Genomic DNA, 12,734 nt, shown 5'->3' with positions numbered 1-12,734 from the left:
CTTACAACAGTAAAATGCTTACAGGACTCCAACCAAAAGAAGCAGGCAGGGGGTCGCAGCTTCCCAGTGGTAGCTGCCAAACACTGGAATGCTCTTCCAGCACCACTAAGATCTGAATACTCCTATTGGTCCGTCCGCAAAAGCTTGAAAAACTGGCTATTCACTCAAGAGCTGCTAAAGTAGCTTCCATTCACAACCTTCCTGTAATTTCTATTATACCTAAGACTGTTAACCATATGCACTAACTGAAACTTCAACAGACTTCTTTACGATACATATCACTGAGAATCATCTACGCATGTATATATCACTGAGATTTGCTACACATGTATGTATGTACTGTATGTACTTTAAGCTGCACTGTCAAAACCAGCGCCCAGATGCCTGGGGCTAGATGAGCTAGCTAAGAAGAATCCTGGTAGTGTTTCAACTCACCTCTAGTGTTGTTGCTTGACAACAGATAGTCTTCTTGCATTTAGGCTGAAGTTGCAGTTATCTGCTTGGGCGTACAGCCCCTTCTAATTTGGTGCAAATATTTCCCAAGCTCAATTCATGAGTCTTTTTGGAGGTTTATGGCTGGTGTGCTGCTTAACTGCTTAAGGCCGAATGTCATTGTATATAGACTCTGGCTCGACTTCACTCCAGGAGCCAGGGCCCCTGAACCTAAAGCAGTGGTCCCATCTCTGTGGATTACAGATCTACATAAAACAAATGTGCTGTTAAAAATTACTTCACTGTGCAAACTGTTGGACATTCTCAACTTAATATTTCCACAGAAACCCGAAGGCAACGAACATTCTAGGAGAACTGTGATTGCCCTTTCACACCAGGTGAGAAAATTGTGTTTTAGTCACACGCCTTCCACTCCAGATATGGCTGGTACCCACTGTCAGGCTCAAGAAGCCGGGCCGCACCTCAATCCCTCTTGGCGTGTAAGTTTGGTGCCCCTTTATCTGATGTCTTGGTGCCTCTCTGGACTGAACATAGAGGTATGCAGAGTGGCTCATTCCAATCCCACCACGCAGCAGACTGCAGACATTTATTTTCTTGAGGAAGCATTTATATGTCCTGCTGTCCACTTCCAGTTATATATCTCACTTGGAAACTGGGCAGCCCTATATAGCGGACGTGACTTATGCAAAACCGATCCTTTTCTGGCACACAATTTCGACCAAAAAGGGGAACGGTTTAACAAGTTTTCTTTTTTTTTGGTACTCTTTAAGAACAAAGGGACAATAACAGCAACAGAAGCAAGATGTCAGTCAGTAACATGGTGTTGGCTGATACACACATTGCATTTCTGCAGTTCCCCACTCGTCCAACTGTGGCCTTCAACAGTGCATTACCAGTCCCCCTTCCCCGTGCTAGGTGCCTAGTTACTGATAGCCGGTAAAGGGATCATCTGACTTGGAGAGGAAGTTGCTCTAGTATGGCCCCCAAAATGTCTCTAGTTTAATCAGGGTTTGGATCCAAAATGTGTTGACACACAGCAGTTGGGGTAGAATTGACTGGCTGGGTTACATTAAATCTCCACTTTCCTGGCTGGGCCTGGAAGCAACTTTTAAGGACCCTGCAAAGTTGGTTGGTGTTTCAAAAAAGAATCTGAGCTTAAAATTGGAAAGCTCCTAATAGATAGAAGGGAAACCAGTATGCTTACTAGCACACAGGTTAGGACTTGCCTACGGCTTAGCCCTTCGGGTGGTTTTCCTAGGTACCTGACCTTTGTGAGCTATCAACAACACTGGACTGTACTGACTAGAGCTAGGATGGACGTTTTGCCCTTAGCAGCACAGACCTATAGATGGAAAGGGGGAGGTAGCGACCGGTGGCTATGTGGGGCAACAGAGGATTTGGTTTGTTTTCTTATGTTTTGCCCCATTTATGCAGACCTTAGGAAGCTCTGGTTGAAAAGTATGCTTAGGGACAGCGGTTTCAGACATTATAGACCTGCCTTTATCTTTGTATTAAAGTGTTCTGAGGTGAACATTGCATTTGTGCTGGGATCCTATTTAAACCGGGCATGTTCTAGCAGAACAAGGACTATTCCAGCCATAGAGGCTTGACCTTGGAGGGTTTCTATTAGGGTGGGTGAGCTCTTAAGCCTTCGGTAGTTATTATTTCAATGGGACTTTTATGTCGTTCATAATTGTTTAATGTGTAGAGGATTTGTAATCTTTTGTGGTGGTAGTCACTGAACTAAAGAATGAAGATTGATGTCTAGTGCCCAGTGTCAGGATCAAGACGCCGGGCCACACCTCTATCCCTCTTGACATGTAGAATGGGTGCCCCTGTATCTGATGCCTCTGCACCGTCTCTGGACTGAACATAGAGGTATGCAGAGTGGCTCCGAACGGTGACTCCTGACAGGAGGGAACAGCAGGGCATAATTCTATGGGCATCATGCTCATTATTGGTTGACCTTCTTTGCATTTCATGCATTTCCTATTAAGTGTTGGTTATGTTTTGTCCTTGACGAAGCTGCCCATCAAGAGGGAGATGGAGAGGGGGGTAAGCAAGAAGAGGGGGCATGATGCATACACATGAGCCTGTGACTCTTCTATTTTTCTGAATAGCCAAGGTTGGTTGATATGGTGCTTGGGACTATGAATTAGACGTTCTGGCCTTGACACCTCCCCTCATACCTATCATCGCGCTCTGAAACACTTGTGTGTGAGCGCGATACAAATAAAAATATCATATCGCACCTGCCCTCACCCTTTCCTTTATTTCACCTCTGACAACTCCCTTTCTATCTTCCCTAACACCAGTCGTAACACTGCCAAACCAAATCTGGCTTACTTTCACTCAAACCACTACACTTTCATCCTCTTCTGCCAACAATCTCACATTGTCTAGTCGTGCATGAACAATTTGTTCATTCACCACACCAGTTACCCATTGTCAGAGCTCTTGCTTGTCCTCTGCCCTGCCCTCCATCCTTGTGTTGCTTAAGGCGGCACTAATTGTCCTCTCTCTTCTCTAACAAAGGTCACGGATGTCTATTTACCAAAATGCCAGGGGTAGCGGAAGTGACATCACATACCTGATGACATCACAGGAAGTGATGTCACATGACCTTTGACCGGGATGGCAACCATTGCTCTTTAATCCTGGTGATATTACCGGAAGAGGCTTTCAGGCATAAAGAAAAGTACATAAATGTACAATTTTTAAAATATCAAATAGGTACTAAAGCAGACAAGACTTTAGATACCAATCACATTTTAGCTAGGGTTCTGCCTTTATATGCCATTGATGGGGTCATTATATCATAGCAGTAGACCCAATAGAAGCCGAGGCATTGCCATAGATATGCCACTTCAGTATTGCATTGCCAGTTGCTTCCATATTATGCCATTTATATCTGCATGCCAGGCATTGTCATTATATGATAAGTAGAGCCCCTATTTTGCCAGTTGCTGCGATATTACAGTATACAAAAATCCAATAGATGCAAGTCCCCAACAATGTACAGGAGCATTAATGCTTTGATTCATGATATTTGTTATTTATATAGCGCGTTCGCCAAAGCACTATACATACCACATATTTAAATACAATTATCATTCCAGCTGAAGTTAGTACTCATTTACCAACCTCAAAAGAATGAAAGTTTGAGTTGACCTTCCCAGCATTCAAACCTGCAACCTTCGGATCACACATAAATCAAAGCAGAAAGCGCTCAACATGCTGAGCTATCTTACCGCTTTGCTACTGAAAATGCAATGCCACTATAAGAAAACAAGTCTAAACTGGCTGCATAATATAGGCTAGAAACATAATAACACGTATCATGTTTGCTGTAGCACCAAAATGCCAATCTAACCACGTAATAACACTTATCAAGCTTACTTTGGGCCTCATTACGACCCAGGCGGTAAGGGGTTTACGGCAGCGTAAACAGCGCCGACCCTTACCGCCTGAGTACGAGGTCCCTTAGCGCCATGGCAGATTTAACACCTGCTTTTAGCAGGTGTTAAAATCCATGGCGCTAAGGGACCATGGAGTTAATTACGCCAGCGTAATTTACGGTGGCGTAATTAACGCCTTCCCCACTCCCATTATGCCCTATGGGGCAAAAATGGGAATGAGGAAGAGTAAATGGGGATTGGGGACTTACCGCCCTGCCAAGGTCGGAATGGGGCGGTAAGTCCGCCAACCACCATGGCGTAAACGTAGTTTACGCCATGGTGGTAAAGTCACGGCCCAGGCGGTAACTTACCGCCTGGGTCGTAATGAGGCCCTTTGTCATAGATGCCTAGAAAAATATACCATGCCACAGTAAAGAAAAGCTAGACTGGCTGCACCCAAATACCAGTCTACCCAGGTAATTACACTTATGATGTGTTTTATCACAGATGCCCAGTACAAAATGTCAATCCACAGTAAGAAATTGCTAGACTAGCTTGTTTGTTTGTTTGTTTGTTTGTTTATTCATTTATATTGCGCGCCAGACCCAAAGGTAAAAGGGCGCAGGAGCAGCAGGGTTATTCTCAGCTTGGTTACAGTGTTGTACAATTATTAGAGTGTGTACATAGATTACAGCAGTTGCGACAAATGCAGTTGTGAACAGTTTAAAAATATACATATTTACAAGTATGCATAGGATAGGCAAGGGGAATTATCGGTCATTGTCTTTTATCCACTGAATGTAATTGCGTCTAAAGTGGGGATAAGTTTGAGGCGTCCTTAAGGAAGGTGGCAACGAGTTCCAGTGTTTGGCTCCTTTACCCTGGAAGCTGTTGCCACCCGTTTTGGTTCGTTTGAACCTGGGAACTGAGAGCAAGTTGGCGATTCTGGTGAGTCGGTTGGGGTGTATCTTTTTATTCTGTCGACTAAGTAGCGGGGGCTGCATTGTTGAGGCATTTATGGGTTAAGGAGGCTACTTTGAGCAGGATTTTGTCCGTGGTGGTGAGCCAATTATGGGCTCTCCTGATGTTGGAAATGTGTACTCTCTTGGGAATGCTAAGCGCTGCTCTGAGAGCATTGTTTTGCAGAGTCTGGATTTTATTTGTAACATATTTGTTGGCTCCTACATAGAGGGCGTTACAATAGTCCAGTTTTGATAGTATAAGGGCTCTGGCTAAGGTGGTACTGCTCTGGGTGGAGAGGAAGGGTTTGGCCGCTCTTATTAGTTTGCATGTGTGGGCTGTGGAGGAGGCCATGGAGCTAACCTGTTTGCGGAAGGAAAGGGAAGAGTCAAGATAGATCCCTAGAGTTTTAACTTCCTTGGCTACCTTGATAGAGTTGCCATCTATGATGAAGCTAGTGTAGATGTGATCCAGTTTGTTGAGGTTAGGGGTGGAACCGAGGATAATGAGTTTGGTCTTGTCATCATTCAGGCATAGACTGTGGGAGGCCATCCATGCCTGGATGATGAGGTACACCCTGTTCACCAAGGCCAAATCCTTGTTGTAATTTCCCGTCAACGGGATGAGGATCTGGGTATCATCGGCGTAATTAGTGTAGGTGATACCCAGACCATCTAGATCATCAAACAGGGGCTTTGTGAACATGTTGTACAAAGTGGGGGAGGCGCATGACCCCTGAGGGACCCCGCAAGTGATGGGGATTGGGTCAGCGGATGCCAAGGTAGAGAAGACGCGCATAGACCTGTTGTTCAGGAAGGACTCAATCCAGCTGATGGCTTCTTGAGAGAAATTGGCTGCTGAGTCTAGGTGGTTACAGAGAATTTTGTGATCTACTAAATCAAATGCTGCCGAGAGGTCAAGTAGAAGTAGTAGAGCAGTTTTCCCGTTATCTCTAAGGGTGTCGATTTGAGCCTTGAGATCTACGAGAGCAGTCTCTGTCCCGTGTTGGGGTCTAAAGCCCGATTGCCAGATACCCAGGAGATGGTTTAGTTCAAGGTATTGTTGTATTTGTAGATAAGCTGTCTTGTCTAATATTTTTAGCAGGAAGGGGATGGTGGTGATGGGTCTGTAGTTAGTGGGTATAGATGGGTCTAGGGAGGGTTATTTGAGTAGAGGGAGAACCCAGGACTCTTTGAGATTGTTGGGGATGATGCCTGAAGAGAAGGAGGCGTTGATGAGTTTGGTAATGAATGCTGGGAGGTCTTTTGCAGCATCTTTAATGATTTGTGAGGGGCAGGGGTTGCCCTGGCAGTTTGAAGGTTTGAGGCCGAGGATCATTTTTCCACTTCTAATGTGGAAACTTGGGAGAAGCTGAAGCCAGAGGGTGGGTTGGGTGTAGGGTTATGGGGTGTGGGGTGTGGGGCGGGGAGGGGTGTTGGTGGAGTTGGTAGGGTTGGTTATGGATTCTTTCTTGTTATTGATTTTGGTTTGTAGGCCTGCGACTTTGTTGGCGAGGGCGCTTTGGACACTGGTGCACCATTGTTTATCTTTCACACATGTGTCTGGGACAGGGACGGGTGATTCCAGCTCTTTGATGATAGTAAACAATTCTTTAGTACTAGATTTGGCATATGATATTCTCTGGTTATAGGATTCTTGTTTAGCGATTATGATTCCTTTTTTGAATGTGGCAGCTATTTTATTGAGGATCAACTTATTGTTGTCTGTGGGTGATTGTCTCCAAGCTTGTTCCTTTTTACGTTTCTCTAATCTGAGAGCTTTTAAGTGGGTAGTGAACCAAGTGTTCAGGTGTTTTTTCAGCTTGCTTTTTCTCAGTTATAACGGTGCAATAGAGTCTAAGGCTGAACGCATTATTTTGTTGTAACCCTCTACGAGGTGGTGAGGATTGGAGGTTGCTGAGAGTTGGTTCAAGGTTGGGAGAATGAGAGGGATGAGTTTTTCCGCTGTGATGTTTTTCTTGTTTCTCATAAGGGTGGTTGTGGCTAGTGGGTTATTGGAGATGGGGCTTGAGGCTTCGAGGGCGAAGGTAAGGAGATGGTGGTCGGACCATGGTTGAGGTGAGATGGCGGTGATGGAGGCCACGCAGTTGTGGTCTGCAACCCATTCAAGGGTTCTCCCTTTGTTGTGGGTCGGGGTGGACATTCTTTGGATAAAGCTAATTCTGACAGGGCATTGTCAATGAGGGTAGCCTTGGGGTCGTTGGGGTCTTTAAGGCCTAAGTTAAAATCTCCTAACGTGAGACTCTGGGAAGTATTTTTTAGGTTGTTAGTAAGGATGGTAGTGAGGTCTTCCTCGAAAGAGCCTAAGGGCCCAGGAGGTCTGTAGAATAAGTGAATGGTGATAGTTTGGGAATTGGCAGTAGGCAGCTTAGCTGTAAGCGATTTGCAAGATGTGAGGTTGTTTATGGTGTCAAGTCTAATATTGAGGTGTGCTTTGACAATTATGGCGAGACCTCCGCCTCTGGATTCTATTCTGTCTGCTCGGATGATAGTATAGTCATCAGGGATAGCTAATGAGAGAGCTGGGCCAGCGGCTGCATGGAGCCAGGACTCAGTGATGGCTAGAAAGTCTAGTTTTTCTTATAGGATGAGGTCTGCTATATCTGAGCCATGGGCTACCACAGATCGCACATTAATTAGGGAGCCTCTAACAGGCGGGGCAATAGTTTTAGTGTGGGTAGGTATGGTGGCTGTATTGTGAGGCTCATACCTGGTTATAGTATTAGTTAGGTTATGCTTAGGTTTGTTCATGGGACAGTTGGTGGGAGTGACATAGGTACATAGGTGGGGTCCGGTTAGTCAGTTTAGACTGGGTGGAATCCCTGGCACGAGGTTCATATAGTTTGGGTAGTCTAGCTGCACCAAAATGCAAATCTAGCCACATAATAACAGTTATGATGCTTCATTATATATGCCATGACACAGTAAGAATAGGCTGTACTGGCTGCACCCAAATGCCAGACTAGACAGGTAATAAAACTTATCATGCTTACTTTATTATAGATGCTGAGTAAAAATGTCATGCCACAGTAGGAACTGACTAGACTGGTTATACTATCATTCCAGTTTAGCCACTAATATATATCATGCCTGCTTTCTCATTGATGACCATTACGTATTAGCACACCCCTCTGCTCCCCGACCCTTCTCACATGTCCCCTCATTCCCTCCCACTCTCCTCCTCCAACCCCCAAAATCAACTCCTTGGCCCAGTCTTACCTCAACATCCCTCTTCCTCGTCGCAGTACTTATGTATGAGGCAAAGTGCTTTGTAGGAAAGTACTGTGACGAGGAAGACTGTGACTAGGAGTAATAAAGATTACTGGTAAGTAATCCAGGTATTTAACACAAGCACACACATTCACACACCACTTGCTCATTTACACATGTACTCATTCAACATTCACTCACGCAAGCACCTCCAGCCACTCAAACATAATGCACTCATTCACGCACTTTGCATGATATATACACACATGTACATTATGTAATACACGCACACACACACACTTTTACATTTAAATAATAAATGTCCTTACCTTCCAGAATCTGTTGCTCCTCCTCTGCAGGAATGAACCTGGCTCACATGCTCCAGCATGCATGTGTCATGCGCAGCAGAGAACAGGAACTGGAGTCAAAAAATAATTTCTATTTGAATTCACTCTGACTGACTTAAAAATAAAATATTTCTGTTACGGACAACCAAAAACGAAATAATTTCTTTTTGAGTCAGCCCTGAGTCCGAGCCCTGAGTGGTTGCAGATACAATGCAAGGGGTCACATGGGTGTTGCCAGGGGTCGCTGTTGCAACCTCTAGCGACCCCCAAATGACATCCCTTGCAAAGGTAGTGTGGTAGTGGCTGGGTTCCGGTTCACAGGTTGAAAGATCATGCACCCCCGTTACTCAAGCACTGCATGGACAAAATAGCATTGCCATAAAAGAGAACAAAGCAACACAATTGTTTCCCTAATTTACAGTATTGTTAAGGATTTCAATCAGGCACACACGCAGGTCTTGCCTAGCATGTAGTGCACAATGAAACCCTTATTTATTTGTGTCTATAAGTTCAATATTCTGAATGATATACCACTCATATCACACCCATCTCAAAATACCACCCAGATGACATTGTACCAGGAATCAGCAGGCTAGTTTGTAAAGGTACATATTTATTTATTTATTTATTTTAATATTCAAATCACACATAACATTTAATATATATATATGGGACAGCAATCACCAAGGGGTGACAATGCAATTCACAAATAAGTAAAGCAATTGAATTCACTTATAATAATGCAGAATAGAAAACACAGGAAAAAGAATAGTTTTGGTTTGTGAATAGATAGCGTTTAGGTTAATAGTTCCCCCTGCAAAGTACTTTAAGGCACAAATGAGCAATCCCACACAGATGTCAGTAATCAGCAGGTATTCAGGAATGAAAGATAATGGGCCTCATTACGAGGTGGGCGGTAAGGGATTACCGGCACCGGTAAGGGCACTGGTAATCCCTTACCGCCCTACTACGAGTTCCCTTTGCGGGTCCTTCCTTATTGCCTGTTTTTTTCAGGAGTTAAGGACGGGACCCGCAAAGGGACTCTAGAGCTAATAACGGTACCGCAATTTGCGGTACCTTTATTAGCGCGTTCCCCATTCCCATTGAGCCCTATGCAGGCTCAAATGAGAATGGGGAATGGCCCTGGTGAATGGGGAATTACCGGTCCCTCCGACCTCGGAATGGACAGGTAATTGCTCCATTCAACAGGGTGGAGTTGGAAGGGTTTTGGAGGCAGCCATGGAGCTAATAGCTCCATGGCTGCCTCCAACCTCGTAATGAGGCCCAATTTAAATGCAATCTTCCCTCCCCAGACAAGAGAGAAAACCGTTTTTGGAAATAGACACTTTTCAAATGACAGGTGAAAATGGCTTGTGAAATAATGCAAAAGGGTGCAAAAATACTTAAATGGATAGAAATTCTTTAGGAAAGCAACACTAAATAGGTCCTAACACACATGAGCTACAAGCTAAACAACAGTACACACTTTAGATCAGGATGGGATGGAAGAAGTACTTTGAAATGGGAAAAAGACATGTGTAAACTTTTGAAAATTGCAAATTCGCAGCAAAATTTCACTATGCGATTTCGTTAAAAACGGGTTAAATACACTGTTCCGCAAAGTTATAGAGGTTTTAGTGAGAGGCGTTTTTGAAAAATAGGCGCAGAGAAAAGCAGAAATTTGGTTTTAAAAATGACAGATAGGTTTTATTATACTATATTAATGACTATGAAAAAGAGGGTGCCACACATGAATCTTCACAGTTACGTGGCCAGTGTAACCATTCACATGGTGGATACTCAATTTCTTTCTGGGATTTACTTTAGTCACTCAAAATCACTAATGACTTGTGGTTTTATAAAATAAATGAGAGAAAATCAGCACAAGAAAGGTTCTGACACTACTAGGGTTCTGAATTTAAAGAGGGGATGGGTTGAGATTGGGATAAGACTATACAAATATACTATGGGCCACTGTTCTTCCTATTAATACTTACAGTCCCTTGTAATTAAATTGGACTGTCAGGTTCTGGTCATTGGATTGGGTCAGGTCTACCGACAGCAGGGCACTTCTGGTGGGATTGGATCAGTAAGGGGGTTCTGGTCAATTGTGGACTGCACCTTAGCTGGATTGGATAGATGGGCCCTTCTAGTCACTGGACACGGTAGATAGCAGGATGCAAGTTTCAGTGGGCAAGCCTTAAGGGTAGCAAGCCAGGCTGAATCAGAATTAAATCCCCTCAAGGTTGGGATGTTTGAAATTTGGTCTAGCTAGAAAGAGTTCAGCAATGCTAGAGTCTGGATTCTGCAAGGAAATCTGGAGTCAGCTGCAAGGTGAAGAGTTCTGGAACAAGGTGCTGCGCGGAAATCTGGATGTGTTCTGGAAGCAGTGTGTGTTATGTGTTGTGAAGTTCCTATATTTATGCTACCCAGTGACATCACAAATTTTATGGCATGGGCAGAAGTTGAAAACACACCACCACGGCTGTGAGTGGCCACAGGCACTTGCCTTGTTTTGGTTGGCAGTCAGAACAGAGGTGTCATCTTTTTGATGGGATTTAGGAACTCCCACATTGATTTTAACCAAAACTTAACTTTTGCATAAATGTACATTTCTAAAATTAGGTCTCCTAATAAAATCAGACATATACATTGCATATTTGATGGGTGATATTTACATTCAATCCCCATCTCTGTGAGAGCTATCTTTCTCATTCTATAGAATTTTATCAATTTTGATCACAACAGTTTGGATCAATAATTTCTAATTCGGTACATCTCTGGGCACCTATCACTGGATCATGTATGTACAATCCTAGGCTTGCAACATTAATAGTTCTGCTACCATGATGGTTTTCCCATAACTTTGGTACCTTAGGTGGTGCAATGTTCATTAGGTGGTGCAATGTTCATTAATGTCTTCAAAGCACGGGCCTAAAATTAGGTCAATATCTACCAATTTTCAGATTTATCCTTCTTTAGGTTGCACAGTTAAAGAGTTTTAAACTTAACCACAAATAAAGATTTAAACATCAAAGTTTCTTTGAACAGAGTTTTTTTTCTCTCCTTTCAACAAACAACAGCTGTCAGATCCCTTTGATCAGGGTGGGTGTAGAAGGGAGCATCCTGTCCTTCCCCAGCAGAGCCTGTCCTTTGTTCTTGGCTCAGCCAAAAGACGAATGTCTAATGAAGCCTATTGTGCTCCATATGCGAGAACCATTAAGCAGCCATTAGTCTTCCTGTAGCAAGGGGCTGTCAAACTGAAGTGCCAAACTTTGCCAGGCTGGCCACTGTCCAATCAGGATTAAGCAGTTACTTCCACTGGGTTATTGTTAGATTCACCTACAATCTTTTATTTAAAAGATATAACATGAACAGAGTTTATAATGGATTTTGACATTTTAAAGGAATTAAGCCCTTCACCGAAAAATGCTTTAAACAGGTGAATTTTGCACTTCTTCAGGAAAAAGAAACTCTAGTTTTCTTATGCTGCTCGCAAGCAGTGGTGCCTGGATTCCTCTGACTGCACTGGAGAATTTGTGATTTCAGCCCACTTTTCATTTCAATAGTTCACTGGGAAAATGACTGAAATCAGCGCCAAAACAGCACTTTGAAGGTTGCAATGGATTAAGAAAACTGGATTTAAAGGCATTTTTGGATTTTAGCCCTTCTGCGGCCTTGCTTCATTTAACAGGTGACAGGTGACAGCACCCACTGACATTTAGTGATTCCTGTTTTTACAGCAACTTTCACTGTGTGTGTGGCAGGGTGATGTAGCCTTTTTGTGATTTATGAACCATGCGCAGTCTTGCAGATTTGGCATGCACAGGGGTCAGCGCCTCCATTTTTGGCAGTTTCTCTCCCCCATTGGCAAAGGGATGTAGTAGGGCGCATTGGCATGGATTGAAATATCCCACAGTATCAATGGGACTCATTACGAGGCTGGCGGCCGCGGAATGAACGGTGCTGTTAAGGGACCGGCATCGTTCATTCCGAGCCACCACATTACGAGGTCTGCAGCGGGTCCCGCTCTTTACGCCTGGCCAGACCAGACGTGAAGAGCGGGACCCGCTAGCAGACCAGGATGCTAACAACGGGCCCATCATTAACGGGCCCGTTGTTAGCATCCTCCCCATTCCCATTGAGCCCTACGGGGGATCAAATGGGAATTGGGATGTACCGGGTCCCAAGAATGGGGATTACCGGGCCCGCTAAAGTTGGCATGGCCCAGTAATTCCCTATTTTTGGGACCCAGACCTGCTACCCGGTTTGGGGGTAGCCATACCGCTAAAAACAGCATGGCTACCTCCAAACTCCTAATGAGGCCCAATGTCTCTGTTCTCATC

The sequence above is a fragment of the Ambystoma mexicanum genome, chromosome 7q, assembly GCF_040938575.1.
Source record: "Ambystoma mexicanum isolate Mex_15411 chromosome 7q, UKY_AmexF1_1, whole genome shotgun sequence".
NCBI lineage: Eukaryota > Metazoa > Chordata > Amphibia > Caudata > Ambystomatidae > Ambystoma > Ambystoma mexicanum.
Note: the sequence above shows the minus strand (reverse complement) of the source record.